Below are 21821 nucleotides of genomic sequence, written 5' to 3' on the forward strand. Positions count from 1 at the left end.
AGATAAACTGCAGAGCTGGGCTGAGAGGTGGTAAATGGAGTTTAATGCAGAAAAGTGTGAGGTGATTCACTTTAGTAGGAGCAACAGGAATGCGGAGTACTGAACTGATGCTAAGATTCTTGCTCGTGTGGATGAGTAGAGAGACCTCAGTGTCCAAATGCATAAATCCCTGAAAGTTGCCATCCAGGTTGATGGAGTTGTTAAGGTGTCCTGTGTTAGGTTTTACTGGTAGAGGGACTGAGTTTCAGAGCCATGAGGTCATGCTGTACAAAACTCTGGTGTGTCTGCACTTGCAAGTATTGTGTACAATTCTGGTCACCGCATTACAGGAAGGTTGTGGAAGCATTGGAAAAGGTTCAGAGGAGATTTACCAGGATGTTGCCTGGTATGGACTTATGAGAAAAGGCTGAGGGATTTGTGGCTGTTTTCATTAGAGAGAAGGTTAAGAGTGACTTATTAGAGACATACAAGGTGATCAGAGGATTAGATAGGGTGGACAGTGAGCCTTTTTCCTCAGATGGAGATGGCTAGCATGAGGGGACATAGCTTTAAAATAAGGGGTAACAGATAGGACAGATGTCAGAGGTAGTTTCTTTATTCAGAGAGCAGTAAAGGCGTGGAATGCCCTTCCTGCAACAGTAGTAGACTCGCTAACTTTAAGGGCATTTAAATGTTCATTGGATAAACATATGGATGATAATGAAATAGTGTAGGTTAGGTGGGCTTCAGATTGGTTTCACTGAACAGCGCAACATCGAGAGCTGAAGTGCCTGTACTGCGCTGTAATGTTCTATGGTTGTTTTTCAGATTGGAGGGGAGTATCCAGTGGCGTCCACAGGGCTTGGCCTTAAAATCACTATCATTTACATTCATGACCTGGGCAGAGGTCATTATTTCAAAGTTTGATGTTGACAGAGTTTGAAAATGTAGCGAACACAAGTGAAGATATTGATAGACTTTGGGTGGAGCTAAAAAGACTGCTGAAATGTGCAGAAACGTGACAGATGAAGTTCAATGCACTGAAGTGTGCAGTGATGCATTTTAAAAACAAGGATGAAGACAGCAAGTATAAATTAACTTACAGAACCTAAAAGGAGTGCAAAAAGAAACCTGAGGCTTTAGGCACACAAAATGTTTGACTGTGCCATACCAAACTGATAAGACTGTTAAGGAAGGATAATATCAAGGATTTGCAGGGGGCGCAAAGGAGATGTACTATAAATGCACCAGAAATGCAGTCTTGAGTTATATGGAGATTAGAGAAGCTGAGCAGAGAAAGGTATGGAGAGAATCACCACATTAAAACCTGTTCAACAGCTTCAGGGGCCTGTCCCCATGCAGGTTCCCAAGGCAGAAGGATCCAAAGGGCACGAGTTAAAGATAAACGACAAAGTAACTGAGGGAAGATGAGAAGTCTATTTGTTATAATGATCTCGATAAACTAAATCTGGAAATAGGCTCAGTAGATAATTTCAAATAGGAATTGGATAAAGAGTCAAAAAGCAAATATCTGCAGGAAAACAGTGGAATAGATAAGCTTGTGACCAGCCCTTCAAATAACAGATCTATTCTTTATATAATTTGACCATGCATACTCGCTCTGAAGCATAACATTGTGTTAAGGAAACGCCAATTTTAAAAAAGTATTTTTCCTCCTGGTTTTTCTGATCTTTGGGAGATCTGGAATACAATGCATGGAAGGTTAGCTTAGGCAGGAAAACCACACAACCTTTAAAACACACTTGCATGAGTATCTGAGATGTCAGTGTAGAAAATTGTGGCACTGGAAAAGCACAACAGGTCAGACAGCATCCAAGGAGCAGGCGAGTCGATGTTACAGGCATGAGCTCTTCATCAGGAGTGTTGGGGAGTGCTGAGAGATAAATAGCCAGATGGGGGTGGAGGAGATAGCTCGGAAGGCAATAGGGAGATGCAGGTGGGGGTTCATAGTGATAGGTTGGAGAGGAGGGTGGAGTAGATAGGTGGGAAGGAAGATGGACAGGTAGAACAGTTCAAGAGGGCGGTGCCGAGTTAGAGGGTTGAGTCTAGGATGATGTGTGCAGAGGGGAGGTAAGAAAACTGGTGAAGTTGATTTTGGTGCTGTGTGGTTGGAGCGTCCAAAGGTGAGGTGTTCTTCCTCCAGTCGTCGGGCAGCTTGGATTGGGCGGTGGTGACGGCCCAGGACTTGCATATCCTTGGTGGAGTGGGAGGGGGAGTTGAAGTGGTCGGTCACAGGCTAATGGAATTGTTTGGTGCATGTGTCCCAAAGATGTTCTCTGAAACGTTCCGCAAGTGGGCATCCTGTCTCCCCAATGTAGAGAAGACCATATCAAGAGCAACGGACACAATAGAGGTGGTGTTTGGATGCGCAGCAAAATCACTGATGTGAAAAGACCCTTTGAGGCCTCGGATGAAGGTGAGGGAGGAAGGTTTGGGTGCAGGTTTTACACAGTTTGTGGTGGCAATGGAAGGTGCTGGGAGCGAAAGGTAGATTGGTGGGGAGTATGGACCTAACGAGGGAGTCATAGAGGGAATGGTCTCATATCATAACATTCAAGGCTGCGGCCTCATGAGGGCAAGTGGTACTAGTGTAGGTCATAGAATATTTGCAGTGGTAAAAACGCAATGGGCCAAAGGGTCTTTGCTGAATTGTATGAACCCATGAAACCCTGGTTAATCTGCAGAGAACAAAATCGATTAAACCTACAGATGCACCATTTCAGATAACTTCCAATAAGCATTACGTGGTAATCAATAAAACATACTTTCCCAATTTTTGGGCCTCAAAACACAAATTCAAAACTATTTCAAAGACTGAACTCTAAATATGAATTCAGTTATACTGAACAGGTGGATCAACAAACTTACCAAAAGGGTAAGGTAATTCAAGCACATTGCAAGAGTAATTTTCCACAAACTTGCCAACTCAATTAACATTGCATGAAAAGAACAAAAGAAATTAAATCCTGATAGTTCTTGAATCAGTAAATGGCGGAAAAGACAACATATATAAAACTAAGTATTTTTTTCTCAAAATTTGCACAGTCATACAATATGGAAACAGACCAACCATGTTCCAAAAAAGTCCCATCTACCTATGTTTAGCCCATGTCCTTTCAAAACTTTCAAAGTCCTCTAAATGTTGTAACTGTACCTGCATCCATCACTTCCTCTGGAAGTTAATTCCAAACACTAACCACTCTTAAAAAAATTGCTCCTCCTGTCCTTTTAAAATCTTTTTCCTCTCACCTTAAAAATATGCTGCCTGGTTTTGAACTCCCCCACCCTAGGGGAAAGAACCTTCCTAATCACCGTATCTGTGCTGCTCAATTTAATAAGCTTCTATAAGGTCACCTCTTAACCTCCTACGCTTAAGTGAAAGAAGTCCCAACCTATCTTTCATTCCTGGCAACATCCTGGTCAATCTTTTCTTAACCCTTTCCAATTTAATAATATCCTTCCCAAAACAGGGCGACCAGAACTACACAAGTACTCCATAAGAGGCCTCACCAACATCCTGTACAGCCTCAACATGATGTCCCAACTCCAATACTCAAAAGGTCTGAGCAGTGAAGCAAGCATGCTAAACGCGGTATCCACCTTGTCTACCTGTGATGCAAATTTCAATGAACCTCTAGGTCTCTCTCTTCTACAACATTACCCAGAACCCTACTGCACAAAGTCGGCTCAACATCGAGGGCCGAAGGGCCTGTCATGTTCTAACTCCTGCCCTTGTTTGTTTTACCAAAATGTAATACCTTGCATTTATCCAAATTAGACTCCATCTGCTACTCCTCAGCACATTGATCTAATTGGATCAAGATCCCTTTGTAATCTATGATAACCTTCTTCACTCTCTACTATACCACCAATTTTGTTGTCATCCACAAACTTACTAACCATACCTCCTATATTCTTATCCAAATAATGTCTTATAAATGATAAAAGTGGACCCAGTACCAAACACTGCTGATCACAAGCAGAGTCCACCACCATTCTCTGTCTCCTACCTTAAAACCAATTTTATATCTATTTAAAAGGTTGGATCAGAGAATACTATTGAGAAGAATTCAGAGGTCCTACAAGCACCAAAACTTTACTTGCTGAGAAATATATTGTCAAAGCTTCAGCATCATTTCCTAAAACACATGAAATTTTCAATTTTAAACTAACCAATCATGACATGTTCGGCTTAAACATTAGAGAATCTACCAATGGCATTCACAAATTGCAAAATACATATTTCAGATTGGGTGGTAAAATAGGGAAATAGTTTATAATCTTTTCCCAATTCCAACAAGCTACCACACTGCCAAGATAAATTTCTGCATAGCCATCTTTTGCGGTCACCTGCAGCAATTTGAAATTAATACGCCAATTCACACAGACTTTTTTTTAACAAGTGAGTTCCACATTTGAGAGAAAATACTACTCAAAGGTTCCTCAAATGCGTGGAGTCATATCAGGGCCCATTTTATGTGATCCCGTATGGGGTGTAATTTAAAATTTTAATTTAACGTATTTTTCTAATCAACCTGTTCAGCGATGTTATTCCACACCTCTGAAGCAGGTGGGACCTGAACCCAGGCCACCCATTCCAGGGGTAGGCACACTATTATTGCATCACAAGAGGGCCCGGTGCGTAATTTGAAATGACTCAACATGTGATGGATTGGCAGAGTGCCGGGATGCCAGTTGGAAAATGGTTAACAGCGAAAGTATTTATATTGAAATGTTAATCACAGCATTTGTTTTGCCAGCTACTTAAGTAAACACCATTTTAGATGCATCATTTTATTACAGAATCAGAGGCATCATAATTAGTTGCTAGGGAAGCCACTTTGTTTATATTGCAAACTAGTTGTCACATTATACTTCCTTTAGATACTTTTCCTCAATACTGATTCAACAATTGAGATGTAATCTTCAACATCATAGAATCCATTCTTCTTATCACAGTTCACTGCGCTGGATTTTTAATTTTTTACTACATAAATGCGATCTGCCTGGAGATTTTCCTGTTTTTATTTCAGATTTATAGGATCAGCAGTATTTTGCTTTTGTTTCATAGGATCCATCCCATCTTCCCTCTGGGATAAATTCCACATCAGTATCCGCAGCCTAGATATGATCACGTGACTAGAAACCCAGTAGTACAAGATGGAATGCTATTTACACTTTTTTAAAATTAGCTCATGGGATGTGGACATTGCTGGCATGTAGTACACATTTCCCTACACAACAGAAGAAAAACAATCACTGATATATAAAGGTAGATTAGGGATCCCCCACAACCAGAAAAAAAACAGCCTGTCCCCATAGTAATGTGTTGGTCCAATAAAACAACAGAATCCAGATATAATTAATTGCATTTCTGATCACGAAAGGAAAAGGAAAAACAGGCACTGTCATTAAACATATACCATAATCACCATGTTCATTTAAATAAAGAATGTCTGTGATTTCACATTTTTCTGCTTTTATTAGCAAGACAAAAAGCAAAATTTGCAATTTTGTATTGACTTCCTTGGTTGTTGAACTGTTATAGATATTTAAAGACATATTATGACTGTCATTATACCTGTGGCTAGTCAGCAAATTCTATTGGACAATGCTTTATAAGAGACACTAGCAACAACTTGTTCCTTTAGTAAGTCTCAGCACTGCTAAAAGCTTCACTGTACCGAATTCCTTTTCTATCAAAATTTTCTCAAACCCACATTTTGTCTTAACTAAGCAAGAAGTTCAATTGGTATGTTTGGATCACTTGCATAAATTGTCCAGTGTTTAGGTTACATTCAAGCTTTATAAAAAGACTACTTTTACTACACAGATGGGAGAAGTCACATGTTTACATATAACTCAGATTCCATTTCACAATTATTCTACAGCATTTCACAAGTCTGAAGTACTTTAGATAGCCATTTACTAACAGCAAAACTGCATAGGAACTTTTAACACAGAGGGATACTTGGTTCAACTAGCCAATCCAATGCTTCATACAAGCTCCTTTCATTCCTCTTTAATCCATATCTATTCCTTTTACCTTGCCATGCTTAATACGGCTTTCTCCTGAAAACATATATCGTGTGTGTCAGCTACAAGTTAAGCTATTATTCCCACTTAAGTTCCATCTGAAATATCGCCTGGATACAATGGCAATATATGAGTGACCATTGTTTGTGTTTTCATCTTTTGCAAATCTAAATAGCAACCATTAACAAATCTTTCATTTCTTTACAAGGGCTTTTGAAAATCCAGGAATTTTATCATATTACCCTTGTCTTATTTCCGTTACTTCTTTAAAGAATTCAAATTAAGTTTGATCAAACATACTTTTTGACCAGAATATATTTGATTTCTAAATGTTTCCTTAGTATACTTTTCAGTAAAGATTCCATCACATTTCCTATGACCAAGCTAATCTGTATTTTAAGTTAAATTTAACACTAGCGGCTTGCCATCCCTCCATCAATATGCTTTTCTAACAAGTTCTAATGTGAAGAAATAGTGTGCCTCTTATCTTTTCAATAATTAAATTTAATATGTGCAGACTAAAGCCTTCTGCATCAATGGTACCCATGATTTCAATCTTAAATATCATAATTTATTGTTGGTTTTCCACTCTAATGTCATATTTCTCGGCAGAGAAAAGGAAGTGAGTTTCCACAGAATGTGCGACAACACTGAAAAAGGCCATTCAGCACAACTGTTGGGCAATTATGCCTAAAGCTCATATAGCAATGTGCATAAACTCAATCCCAGGCCTCTACTACGCAGAAATCCATAATGCACATATGCACAGGTCAGACACGAGATTAAAAAGGGAATCAAATGGGGACAGAGGGGAGAGATTTGGCAGAGGCAAGGGAATACTGGTCAATGACGACAACCAGGGCAGTCAGGACAGATGGACTCTGCCTGTTCTCTCCTCTCCCACTCCCAATCCAGTCCTTTCCCAAACCCTGCCCATTCACTGCTGCATCCACTAATGCATAATCGGTCCCGATGACAGCAAATGCAAGGTTTTATCTAGCAGAGTTATACCTTGACAGTTCATAATTGCTTACCAGTGATTATAATCTATTTACTTGTAATAAATAGCTCCCATTCAGTACAAAAACCTGGTTCGTGTCATCTGTTAGCCAGAGTCTATCTTACGGGTAAGTTAGAGACTTTGCATACTTTGATAAGAAAATTTTATTATTATGGCGACTCTGGGAATTATAGGAGCTTGACTTCCAACACGCTCTGCAGTGAGGCATGACTTTATTCAAACTAATATCTTTTTAAAAAGTTAAATAAATTACTGTGAAGCAGTAACAATGTTATTACTGATTCAAAATGTACACTATAACTAGATTAAATCTATACATAATAAACACCAATGCAAAAATACTCATTTCCTATTTTAAAAAGTCCCTGTTCCAGTTAAAATGCTCATAACAGTCAAGAGTTGAAGCTCTCCAAATAAACTTCCAAGTAGAAATTACCTTGGTTTTCCAGTCAACCATTACTAGGGGCCAATAAAACATTTTAGTTTATTTCGTATTTGTAGGTGATAATTAATGAGCAAAAGTCCAAAACTCAGCATAAATGGACTTTGCAGAATACTCCAACTCAAAATTCTCTTTTCCTATTTGCAAAGCTTTGTACGATATAGACGCAGTCCCAATATCTACTTTAAAAAAATGTATCAGGAACCTGGCTGCTTGCATTGTATTAGTATTTGCAACCAGTTAATCTCTAAAGCAAGAGACAGCAATGGTCTCGTTGATACCACAAGTTTACAGAGAAGTACTTTCAACTTCTCAATATATAAAACTATCAAGTGTTGGAAAAACCCATTTGGCATACTAATGGCATTTAGGGAAGTAAGTCTGGCAGTTTTACCAGGCCTAGCCTGTATGAGATGCCAGATCCACAGTCATGTGGTTGACTTCTAACTAACCTCTGAAATGGCTAAGCAAGCAATTCAGTTCAAGGGCAATTAGGGACAAGTAAGAAATGCTGGCCCTTCCAGTAACTCCCATACTCATAAAAAGAATAAAACAATACATATATAAAACACAATCATAATAAAAGGACCAAATCGAAAGCATCAGATGTGACTGAAAAATTTCCCAATTATTAGTTTGATTCCATTTATCCTTACTCATCCTTCATCGCCCATTATCACTTCATGCACAGAACATTGAGTTGGCCTCAAAGAACGTGGAATAATTAAAACAAAAGAGGCAATTCATCCAATCTCTCAGGTACTGCATCCTGGATCCCAAATATTAATTGCTTGAATAAACCATACAATTACAAAATACAAGACAATTATTGACATAACCTCCAAATTCTCATAAGGTCAACATACTGCATGTCATCCAGAACGAAATACCAGTGGGTAGCTTAGGAAAGTTACAGCTGTTTGTGGAATGGGGTCCTCTTCACCCAGAATACAGAATGACAGTTAAGTTATTGTTAACTCTGTAATTTGAGTTTTTGAACAGCTCTAGCTCAGAGATGGAGCAGTCTTACAGTCACAAAAGATAAGTAACGCCCCATTTTACAGAAATATTTTTAAAGTGTACTCAGTAGACATTTTGAACATAAGGACACCTGCACTTGTAAAATCAAAACATTGGTTTCCAGGGTGGCTGCAATTTACAGGTTTCAATGTACCACAATTGATTACAAATATATGTTTTAACTGATTTTATGATTCTGCCATTATCGCTTCACTAGAGTATCCCCTGCAATATAAATGCCTGCCAAAATTACTTTTATAGATTTATAAAGTGTTCTCAAATCATGTGTATGCTTGATCATTGTCTTTAACTCATTAAACGTGCAAACTTTCTTGTTTTTTTCCTTTTTATATTATTTATTCCTCTTTTGATATCTGATGAAATTAAAAAATGCAGGTGGAACATGTTTTCAGTCCAATGGCTAAAATCATGGTTTTTGAACTCTTCATGCACAGAAGCAGAAGTCTTACTGCTTTCCATTCTTCAGAAAAGGTTTCCTACTGGGTCTCATGTCTAATCAACAGCAAGCAACTTTTACCTTTGTGGTTTGCCTGCATAGCTCTTCACACTTTTTTTTTGTAATTCTGTCTAAGAAGCTAGGTTTGCTACCGAATCTCTTAACAACTAAAGGTTTGAGTTATAACAGCAGGCTAGATAGGCTGGCAATTTTTCCACTGAAGCACAGGTGGCTGACGGGTGACCTGAGAGAAGTTCATAAAATAATGAAGGGTATAGATAGAGTTAATGGCAGTTGTCTTTTCCTAGGGTGGGGAATTTCAAGAGTAGGAGGCATATTTTTAAGGTGAGAGCAGAGAGATTTTAAAAAAAGACACAAAGGCATTTTATTTTAAACAGAGGGTGGTTCACATATAGAATGAACTTCTTGAAGAAGTGGTGGATATGGATACAATTATAACATTTAAAAGACATTTGGATAAGTACACGAATAGGAAAGGTTTGGAGGGACATGGACCAGGAGCAAGAGGGTGGGACCAGTTTACATTGGGACTATGTTCAGAATGGACTCAAGGGTCTGTTTCCATGCTTTATAGTTAGATGATTATAATTCTTGAGCTCCTATAAATTTTAACCACCCATAATTTCAGTATTACTATTCTACTTGGGAAAGTTCTAGAGCACTTATTGCACATTTTTATGATAGATTGTGGGGCCTCTCACACCCAATTTCAATGATTTTTCTTTCAATTTGATGAACATTATCAGTACTTATCTAAACCTTCCCCATTTCTTTCGAAGCCATCCATAACCACTGCACACAATTTACTTTCCTCCTGCATTCAAACCAGACTGGAAAGAACCATAACTTCTTTATCCATTCAAGGTTATCAACATTGTTCAATGCCATTCTCAAACCTTAGGCTTTTAACACCCAAAGATTGGCATTACATGTAACTTTAAAACAAAACATATCAACTGAGTATGTAAATAGAAATGATAAGTACAATCTATCAGCCATTACAGAGAGATGACTACAGTATGATTTGAATTAGGACATAAATCTTGAATGAGGATAAGACATTTGTGCAATGACAGCAAAGTAGGAAAAGATGAAGGAGTAGTGGTTGAGTTTAGTTTGAACAAGAGAGGAGTGGATCCAAGACAATTTTTTTTAAATTTGAAACTGAGCTGGCTACTGTAAACTAGCAAATTAGATTAGAAGTTAACAGAAATGCAGAGGCAGATAGTTAAGGGAGATTACAAGGAAAGTTTGGTCAGGCTGGGGTTATATTGACCATAATTTAGAAGAGCAAGAGGTGACTTAGTTGAAATTTATTAAACCATGAAGGGGTCTTGAGAAATTTGATGTGAAAAGGATGTTTTCTTTGTGGGAGAATCTAGAACTAGGGGGTCACTTTAAAAATCCAGGAATGTTCATTCAAACAGATTAGACAATGTTTTTTCTTTCCTCGGGTCATGAATCTTTGAAATTCTCTCCCCGAAATGGTGGCAGAAGCAAAATCCTTAAATACTTTTAAGGAGTAGGTAGACAGATTTATTAAGCAGGAGTTTGAGAGATTATCTGAGGTAGGTGGAAGCGTGGGTTTGAGGTCACAATCAAATCAGCGATGATCTCACTGAATAGTAGAATGGGCTCAAAAGGCTGAATGACCTACTTCTGCTCCTGTTCTCACACCCATATATACCTCAAGTACCATATCAACACAGCGGAGGTTGAGTCTAAATACTTTCAAGGCAGAAACAGATAAACTCTTAGCAAAGGGATGAAAGTTTACTTGAAGTGGGAATATGGAGGTAAAACTGCAATCAGATCAGCCATGACCTTATTAAATGGCAGAGTAGACTTGAGCATTCTGCTGCTGTAGCGCATAGATTTGTATAGTACACTCATTTCAAAAGGAAACCCGAGATGGGGAAACAATAGAGTCGAAATGCGGTCAGAGGGGAAATTGTTAGTAATTGGTTAAGTCATGAAAAGGTAGCGAACATATTGAAAGAATGACGCTATAGGTGGTGATGAAATGAGAAGACATTTCCTGACATTTTGTATCAGTTTTTCTTCAAACTGTGTCTGCTTTCAAAATTCAGCTACTTTTAAATGCAAAATAGCAAATTTGAATACCTTCTCTCAATAAGGTCTCATCTGAAAACTACATGTGATTTTGGTCCATCATATGGTGGGGGAAATAACAAAGGCCTCAAAATTCAAGATAGGCCAACAGAATAATACATAATGAATGTAAAGGCTCAACTTGCAATCTTGGAGCTGTATTTTACAGAGATGAAGTTGAGGCAACATATCCATATCATCAATAGGACTGTCCTCACGTATCAATATATCACCTGACTCCATCCTGGTCACACCCTTCCACTGTTAAACCACTCCGTGCCTTCATAACCTCTCAACTCGACAAATGTACTCAGCTACTCCCATGTTGCATAAATATGAGCTCATTCAAAAATGTGCTGCTGCCTGTATGCTAACTCACATCAATTCCCATTCAGCCAACATCCTTGTGTATGATAATCTATAGTGCCTGATCTTTCGGCAACTTTCAATTTTTAACTCTTAGATTTCAAATCCATACTCGTTCCTCCATACTCAATCTTAAAACCCTCAGTGATTTTAGCATTCCACCAATTGTAATCACTCCAACAATGACAGCCATGCATTCAGTTGTCTTGGCGTCAAATATCAGAATTCCCTTCCCAAATCTCACCAACTTCTTTTTCTCTGAGACATCACTTAAAGCCTACCTCATTAATCAAGCTTTTGGTCACCTGACTTGATACTTTCTTTTGAGGCACACTGTCACATTTCGTTTGGTAGCATTCTTACGACACTCTTAGGAATGCACTTCTTTCAATTATAGCTGCTTTAAAGAAACAAACTATTAATTGCTTTTCCTACGTAAACATTGCTACGCCAATATCTTATCACGAGAACTCCACATTCATAGACAAAGGGCATGCTACAATATCTACCCAATAAACATATCAATTTAAATTGGAGTGTTACATTCAAGTGCAGTTTTAATAATGTTGTATTTCTTAAATATAAACAGTTTTTCTAGGTCTGAAAATTAAATTTTACAATGGCATCCTTTTCCTTCAGACTTTAGTTTTTACTGCAGTCGTAAAGAGAGTTTTTTTCTTTTACTCTTCTCCTTCTCAATTCCTTATTTCTTTTCTTCTATTTTGCTTTCTATACATCAATACATTAAATGAAATATTCTGACGCTTCCTTATTTAGATACTGAGTAGCTCGATTAAGAATTCTTCAAACTGATTAGTCAGTTGGATAGTCGGATTGCTACGCAGAGTGACACCAACGGTGCTGGTTCAATTCTTAACCAGCCGAGGTTACCATTAAATGTCCTTCCTTCTCAATTCTGCTCCTTGCCTGAAACATGGTGACCCTTAGGATAAACTCATCACCAACGGTCCTTCTCTCTCATGACAGAGCAGTCCTACGCCCTGAGACTATAGAGACTTTATATTAGTTGAAGAGACATATTGTTGAGTGCACCGTATGCACAGGTCTCAGATCCTCTGTAGAGAGTATCACATTATATCAAACCTCAAGTAACAAATTGTGAAGGAAAAGAGAAAGAAATGTCATTTGGTACTTAAGGTGACAAATGTTGAGTACCTAAGCACATGTAATCTTGGTATATCATGATTATGACAATCTACCTGCTCTACGTTAACTCTGATACATTCTTTGAAGCCCCAATAACTAAATCTCTAGAAGGCAAAGAGGAGAATAAGCACAGTAGACAGCCAGGAAGACAACCCCCTCCTGGCTGCTATTCCAGGAATTGTTATTGAACTGTTGTTCCAACAGACACCAACTCAAAAACCTGCTAGCATTCTTTGTAACAGCACTGTGGGTGTGCCTATATGGCAGCTGTTGAAGGCGGCAGTTCACCATCGTATTTTCAAGGATAATTAGCAATGAACATCAAATACTGGTATTGCCAATGCCTTTCACAGCTTATGAACTTATTAAAATCTACTTCCATCAGTGCAGGGTGAGAGGAAAAGAGAAAGTAGATATATGTCCATGCTCACAATTATACATAAAAGATACAATCTCTGCCACCACTGAGCCAGAAGACTGATACTCTCAGTGAAAAAAACATGCTTAAGGGATTGAAACTAAGCCTGTAAGATTGTCTTGCATGTTAAGAAAACAAGTACAGTATAAAGATGTCAGATTAGTGTTTAGAAGCAGCAGCCAATAGTATTCACTCATGCATCATGCAGGACAATAAAGAACCAAGTTTAGAAATTGTCATATTTAACCAATTTCAATTATCCACAGAGTAAGACTTTTTTTCAGAGTTGGCAAGGCCAATTATACACTTCTACTTGCATTATGGAGACAGACGTGGATATTTTCCTTGAATGATTATAGTTTGTGATGGTGATGCTTCCACAATGGAGCGAAACAGAAAATTGCAAGATTGTAGTTACTACAGTTTGTTACACTTTACGAAATAGAGTTTCACTATATTTCAGCATAATCTTAAGCAATTGCAATGATGTTCATTCAGTGCTTACAACAAACATGTCAATTTTCACAAACAACTTCTAAAGAAATGCTCCAAAGCTCACATCACAGGTTAAAGTGATGTAAAAACAATTATAAGAAACAAATTATACTTTTAAACACAAATTTTACTCAAATTGTTTCTCACACAAGTGTTGCCAGTTCTCACTGTGTAGACATCATAGACAGTTTAAAACTGCTGGAATCCATTAAAAACCAAAAACACATTGATGACTTCTAGATCATGCATAATACAAGAGCAGCTCTGGAATAAAATTAAGTGAAATATGGAGGTTATCAGCTTCAGCACGCCCAACTGCTTAATATTCCGAAAGCAGATGGGGATGAGATCTCTGATTCAGGAAGTGCCAGAACAATCAAATCTTTCACTCAACATAAAAGCAACTGACACCTAACAATTATTGATGAGCAAATTATACACAATTTTGTTTTAAAATTACTATAATCATTCAGAAACTCAGATTACAATATTTAATTGTTTGAGAGATAAAATTTTAGTTAATTTGATGGTCAAGTGATGGTCATCGCATTCCTCAGCAATTCAGATTGTGTTGATTTTCATATAATAAAAGAGAAACCAACAAAAATATAATGTGGCTTTCATTTCCTCATTTAGAGCTTTATGGATATATAATAAGACACCAAGGAAAAATGCACAAGTCAAGACAGGTAAGTAAAGAGTTGGTTGAACAAATAGGTTTCATTAATACAGGCAATGTGAATTGGTCTAGGAGAGTAATTCTCGAAATAGGGCCTAAGACAGCAAAACACATGGCCATGAATAATGAGGAAAAGTAAATCAGAGAAACATAAGATACAGAATTGAGGGAGAGGACATTCTCGGTGGACTGTGAGGCAAGTGATTTATTTTAGTCATACATGGGGATGTGGACATTGCTGGCATATTTTGCTTAAAATTGGTTCATGAAGAAAAACTAAAAAAACAGGATTATATGTCTTAAACCAAGATACATGACACAATGTCTAACTAAGTGATATAGTCCGCTCAGCAAGAGTAAGAAACTGTGCACTTTACTGTTCTGCAAAGTGGCACAGAAATCAAATCATCTACATAAATTTAATACCTTTAAGTATCTTTAGATTAGATTAGATTACTTACAGTGTGGAAACAGGCCCTTCAGCCCAACAAGTCCACACCAACCCGCCGAAGCGCAACCCACCCATACCCCTACATTTACCCCTTTAACCTAACACTACGGGCAATTTAGCATGGAAAATTCACCTGACCCGCACATCTTTGGACTGTGGGAAGAAACCGGAGCACCCGGAGGAAAACCACGCAGACACAGGGAGAATGTGCAAACTCCACACAGTCAGTCGCCTGAGTCGGGAATTGAACCCGGGTCTCTGGCGCTGTGAGGCAGCAGTGCTAACCACTGTGCCACCGTGCCGCCCACTTGTTTAAACCAACATTTTTACTGCATAATAAACAGATCATCCTTTAGTATGATTTGGATAATTTCTTTTCCTTCTTCTCAAAGTTTAAACATTTTCTTCCCTTTGCAAGCTAGCTTTGGGTTTAAATCTGCAATACCTTTGAACTGCCTGAAAATATATACTTAGATATTAGACGGGATACATCAAACTCTGAACTAATATCAGAGAACAAGGTTGCCTGGTGACTGAGCTCATTGCACTTGCAGAACTAATGGCCTATAAATTGATTGCTATTTTACTTACAATAACTTCAAAATGCTCAAAGGACTATAAAGAGCTTTAGAATGCTCACAGAGCATGAATCGTATTTATATTTATTTTTAATTAGCTCATATATTGTACGGTAATGCTTGCTGACACAGATAACGCTGGGTAACCACGCATGCCAGTTCACTGGGAACGCAAAACTGCATTTTTACTCATGTGCAGTGAAACACATGACTTTGAATTGGGCTTCCTTGGTGGGGAAAGGAAGGCAGCATGGGGACTAATCCTCGAGTACAAAGGGAAGAGGGCCCCTAAGCCTGGGTGTGTAGTGGTAGTGGTGAGGAGACTATGTGGTGGTGTTGACAAGGACAGCCCAGGAGCCAGGAAGGGAGGGTAGAAACAAGAGGTACTCTCCCCTTTTGTCTCCCTGCTGTGCTCCCACTGGCTCTTTTCCTCCCCAACTTCCCCATCTGGTTCTCTCCAGACCTTGATCTTCCCAAACCACCCCACTTTCCTAGGTCTTCCCAACCATGTAGCACACAGAGGTTGGTGGCAGGAAATGCAACTTACTGCATACCCCCAGTAGCTTTGAGAAGGTGGTGGTTAAATGTCTTCTTGAACTGTTGTAGTCCTTGAGGTGTAGGGACAACAACAGTGCTGATGAGAAGGGATTTTCAGCATTTTGCAAGGGTCGTCCTTTACTGAAGACTGGCAAACATGACTCTGGAGTTTTCCGGAGGAGATAGAGATCGCTGAACTTGGCACAAGCTGAGGATAAATGCAAATACTTCAGTCTTGTTTTTGCATAGATATGCTCACTATTGAGGATGAGGTATTTGTGGTGAGGCCTCCTCCTCCCATTAGTTAACTGTCCACCATTGCTCATGGGTGGCTAAAACCATAGAAACTGGGCGCAGGAGTAGGCAAGTCAACCCTTTCAAGCTTGCTTGCCACTTAATACAATCATGGCTGATCTCATTTCGATCTCAAATCCACTCTCCTGCTACTCCCCATACCGCTTTTACCGATTAAAAACTAAAACTTTGTCTACCTCCTCCTGAAATTTATTGTGTCCCATCATCCACCACATTTTGGGTTAGCAAACCCCATAGATTCACAAACCTTTGAGAGAAGTAATCCCTCCCCATCTGTTTTAATTCTGCCAGCCTTTAGTCTAAAGCCATGACTTCTTGTTCCAAATTGCCAGACAAAGGGAAACATTTGCGGTACAGCAACTCTGTCAATCCTCTTTGGCATCATGTATGCCTTAATTTAACCTACTCTTATTCTTTGAAACTCTAGCAAGTATATGCCTAAACTACTCAATCTCTCCATATATGACATCTCTAATTAAATCGAGTGAACCTTATCTGAGCTGCCTTAAGTAAAGGTACCAAATCTGTATGCAGTACTCTAGGTGCAGTCGCAACAACACTTTACTCGTGATAGGACTGCAGAGCTTTGCTCTGATTCATTGGTTGTGGAGTATCCAAGATACTTTTTTTTTACTACCATCCTTATCCTTGTGATAGAATTACTGAGTCATAGAAAATCAGGACAAAATTCTTGAGCTGTGTAAATGAATCAAGACTTAAAAACAATTAGCTTAAAGCCATCTCATGGAAATTAACCTTACAGAATCCAACCTAACAGGCAACTTTAAAATCCGCTGTGAAGTCTGTACAGTTGAAGAGTACTCAATATGAATAAACCAAGAACCCTCTCTGATCATCAGGTTGGCTCCCTTCTGCAATCTGTACTCATCACAAGATCTCACAAAAACAAAGTCACCAGCCACAGCAATTGTCCCATTTATTATTGAGTTGTAGAACATCAAGCGTGTTGACATCACTAGCACAACTTACAGCACCAACAGAGAAGCACCTCAATTTAATTGGAAAGCTAACATTTTATTTTGAATTGGGTTTGCGATACCACACAATTTTGGCACTTCTCAAGTCTCAAATTTAAATTTAAATTTAAGATTGCAGTAACAGCCAGAGTTAATATACAATAGTACTAGAAGAAGTCATTTGTACCAAAACAGTATTTGAGGGGTTTCGAATTGAAAGCAGATCTTTCTCAAAACTGGCTTCCAAGATTAAAAAAATGGAGTTAGCACCATCCAAGTAGAAATACAAGTGTTATCGATTCTGGTTTTAAGTTTTTCCTACAAATCTTAAAAAATACTAAGTACAGTGGTTCCCTCAAGGATATTTTCCCCTCAGTTCCCAAGAAAAATATAATTTAAATCACAGAGCTGTACATTTACACAAATTACAGAGAAATTTGATATACAATAAAAATGCTTTCTTGACCAAATAGAACATAAATTATAAGACAGTTTGACAATATTTTCTTAGTCTGCATTTATGGAGGGGATTCAATGTAATAAGTTCCCAATGTGCTTCACAAAGTCATTATCAAAGTAAACTTGAGATTCAGTAAGGTGTCGACAAGGTTGCCCATGGGAGACTGATTAGCAAGGTTAGATCTCATGGAATACAGGGAGAACTAGCCATTTGGATACAGAACTGGCTCAAAGGGAGAAGACAGAGGGTGGTGGTGGAGGGTTGTTTTTCAGACTGGAGGCCTGTGACCAGTGGAGTGCCACAAGGATCGGTGCTGGACCCTCTACTTTTTGTCATTTACATAAATGATTTGGATGCAAGCATAAGAGATACAGTTAATAAGTTTGCAGATGACACCAAAATTGGAGGTGTAGTGTAGTGGAAAGCAAAGAGGGTTACCTCAGATTACAACAGGAGCTGGACCAGATGTGCCAATGGGCTGAGAAGTGGCAGATGGAGTTTAATTCAGATAAATGCGAGGTGCTGCAGTTTGGGAAAGCAAATCTTAACAGGACTTATACACTTAATGGTAAGGTCCTAGGGAGTGTTGCTGAACAAAGATCTTGGAGTGCAGGTTCATAGCTCCTTGAAAGTGGAGTCACAAGTAGATAGGATAGTGAAGGCGGCGGTTGGTATGCTTTCCTTTATTGGTCAGAGTATAGAGTACAGGAGTTGGGAGGTGATGTTGCGGCTGTACAGGATATTGGTTAGGCCACTGTTGGAATATTGCGTGCAATTCTGGTCTCCTTCCTATCAGAAAGTTGTGAAACTTGAAAGGGTTCAGAAAAGATATGCAAGGATGTTGCCAGGGTTGGAGGATTTGAGCTACAGGGAGAGGCTGAACAGGCTGGGGCTGTTTTCGCTGGAGCATCGGAGGCTAAGGGGTGACCTTACAGAGGTTTACAGAATTATGAGGGGCACGGATAGGATAAATAGACAAAGTCTTTTCCCTGGGGTCAGGGAGTCCAGAACTACAGGGCATAGGTTTAGGGTGAGGGGGGAAAGATATAAAAGAGACCTAAGGGGCAACGTTTTCACGCAGAGGGTGGTACGTGTATGGAATGAGCTGCCAGAGGATGTGGTGGAGGCTCGTATAATTGCAACATTTAAGAGGCATTTGGATGGATATATGAATAGGAAGGGTTTGGAGGGATATGGGCCGGGTCCTGGCAGGTGGGACTAGATTGGGTTGGGAGATCTGGTCGGCATGGATAGGTTGGACCGAAGGGTCTGTTTCCATGCTGTACATCTCTATGACTCTAATTATCCAAAGCTCATGGACAAAGACAAGAGTGGTCCTAAAGGAAGAGTGCTAAATTGGGAGAAAGCCAACTATAGCAAAATTCGGCAGGAGCTGGGGAACATGGATTGGGAGCAGTTGTTTGAAGGGAAAATCCGCATTTGATATTTGGGAGGCTTTTAAAGAGCAGTTAATAAGATTGCAGGACAGACATGTCCAAGTGAAAATGAGGGATAGAAATGGCATAATTAGGGAAACATGGGTGACAGGTGAAATTGTGAGATTAGCTAAAAGGAAAAAGCAAGTCTACTTCAGGTCTAGTATCTTCACTATCATATCTAGCTGCGAATCTACTTTCAAGGAATTATGAACCTGCACTCCAAGGTCTCTTTGTTCAGCTGACTAAGTGAAAAAGTAAATGGATGAGGGAAGGGCTGGTCTTCAGTAAGGCATTTCCCCCTGGTAGGCTGATGGAGAAAGTGAAGTCGCATGGGGTGCACAGTGTACTACCTAGATGGATAGAGAACTGGGTGGGCAGCAGTAGACAGACACTAGTAGTGAAAGGGAGTTTGTCAAAATGGAGAACTGTGTCCAGTGGTGTTCCACAAGGATCCATGTTGGCACCATTGCGGTTTGTGATAAACATAAATGATCTGGAGGAAGGTATAGGTGGCCTGATTAGCAAGTTTGCAGATGACACTAAATTTGGTGAAGTAGCAGGTAGTGAAGGGGACTGTCAGAGAATGCAGTATAGATAGATTGGAGAATTGGACAGAGAAAATAGCAGATGGAGTTCAATCTAGATAAATGCAAGGTGACATTTTGGAAAGTCCAATTCAAGAGCGAACAAACAGTAAACAGAAAAGCCCTAGGGAAAATTGATGCACAGAGAGATCTTGGTGTTCAGGTCCATTGTACCCTAAAGGTGGCAATGCAGGTCGATTAGTGGTCAAGGTGGCAAATGGCATGTTTCTTTCATTGGTGAAAGTTCAAGATGAGGGAGATATGCGTGGAAATTTCTTTATGCAGAGGGCAGTGGGCGCCTGGAATACGTGGCCAACAGAGGTGGTAGAGACAGGCACAATAGCATCATTTAAGATGTATCTAAACAGATACATGAATGGGCAGGGAGCAGAGGAACACAGACCCTTAGAAAATAGGCGACAGGTTTAGATAGAGGACCTGGATCGGCGTAGGCTTGGAGGGCGGAAGAACCTGCTCCTCTGTTCTACCTTTGTTTTCTTTGTTCTCAGTTGCCCATACCACTACTGAAGTCTCTTGCACCAATTCCTCTCCTGCTTGCTGATCTACATTGCTTTATTAAATGCCAACACCTCAATTTTAAATTCATTGTTTTCAAACCTTTCTCTATGGCATCAGGGACCAAAGCTATATGGAGTATTCCAAATGCAGTCTCACTGACAAGTCAGTTTTGCAATAACGCTGTAGCTCTGTACTCATGCAATCTGTGTTAAGAAATTCACATAATAGCACCATTTAAACTAATGGGGCTAGAACCACCAAATAAGCAATACATGTTTTAAAATTTCACACTTTAGAAACAGTGTCCCCATTTCATCAATCGAATTTTAGCAAATTCACATTAACACTTTGATCGCCAAAATTTCCTTCCTTAACTGTATCTTTCTACCTCTTCTCTTCCTCCTTTCAGATGCTCATCAAAATATCAATCTTTGACCATCTGCCCTCTTATCCTTATTAGTGAGGAAAATATTACAAGCAGCTAAACAGATAGAAAGGTATATAAAATGCTGGATATAAAAGGGCTTAAGATGAAAATTTAAATTAAAATAATTTTAAACTTCTGCACAGCTTTCATCAAATAAGAATCAACAGCACCTAAAATCATGAAACTGGCATCATCTAAATCTCTTTTGAATAGCTTTTTCAAATGTTTCAATGTTTGTAAGCAAATACACGCCCTCATACAATGAAAATCATTTGCCATGTATTATACGTCTTGGATGTCTGAACTCTATTTTTTGAATCAATTAGACATGTTTAAGACACAATTACTCTGATGCGTTAGCTTGATTCCAGGAAAAAGGTGTCTGTAAACTTACTCCCCTATTACACTGTTAGATTTGTTCTCTTAATGAAACAGCATATTTGTGGATGAAGAATTGCAGGCTTACATGTTGGCTCTCAAATAAGTGGGCTTAATATGAATACATCAGGTATACATTTGACATTTAAGATTCAGAAACTGAATAAGAATTGTAAGGTGGTAAAAAATACAAAGAATACGCATAGAAGTAATCTTTCCTTGCATAAATATAAGCAGTAAACATCGAGCTTAGTTTTGAAGGCTGCAGGAGTTATGAAGGCTTCACAACCAACATATAGCCGACCAGCTGTCAGACGACTCAGCTGTATACAAATCTACACATGCAAGGTACAGCACAGACAGGAAACACTTTTGTTCATAAATATTAAAACACTTCAAAATGTGAACTGCTTTCTGCTCCTGCCCAGAGACTGGTTTCAAAATAATAGTCTTAAAAACTGGACAAATACAAATTATAACACAATCTAATTATTAGTCAACTCCACCTATAATCAATTACTTCCTCAACAAGGGAAAAATTACAGTTGCACAATAACACTGGTCCACTGCAATATTCGTAAACTAGGCACACGTGTAATTGCTTCACAACATTAAAATGGTGGTTTGTATACATTGTGGCCTTACTTTCTAAATCTGACCTACTAACTCTTAAAAACAGCCTAAACTTCCAAATATCTGAAACGTACAACTCACCAAAACTCTTTCAATACCACCATTCAAAACTGCGGCCGAAACACCACCTGAGAATCTCCCAACTATGCACTGTCCTGATTTAGAATTATATCACTATATCACTGTTCCTTCACTGTCATTTGATGAAAATCCTAAACCCCTCATCCCAGCAATACTGATGCACCTGCAACACCTCAAGAAAGTGACTCATTGAAATTTCTAGAATCCA

The 21821-nt window shown here is 38.9% G+C and overlaps 1 protein-coding gene across 8 annotated transcripts in view; it reads right to left on the reverse strand.

Moving 5' to 3' along the window:
* Window positions 1-21821, reverse strand: part of LOC122540667 (pumilio homolog 2-like) — a 111772-nt gene that overhangs the window by 86961 nt on the left and 2990 nt on the right. The gene's annotated exons all lie outside the window — the stretch shown is intronic.

This window comes from Chiloscyllium plagiosum, unplaced genomic scaffold (genome assembly GCF_037043375.1).
Source record: "Chiloscyllium plagiosum isolate Xiang-an unplaced genomic scaffold, Cpla_swu_hap1 HiC_scaffold_3, whole genome shotgun sequence".
NCBI classification, from domain to species: domain Eukaryota; kingdom Metazoa; phylum Chordata; class Chondrichthyes; order Orectolobiformes; family Hemiscylliidae; genus Chiloscyllium; species Chiloscyllium plagiosum.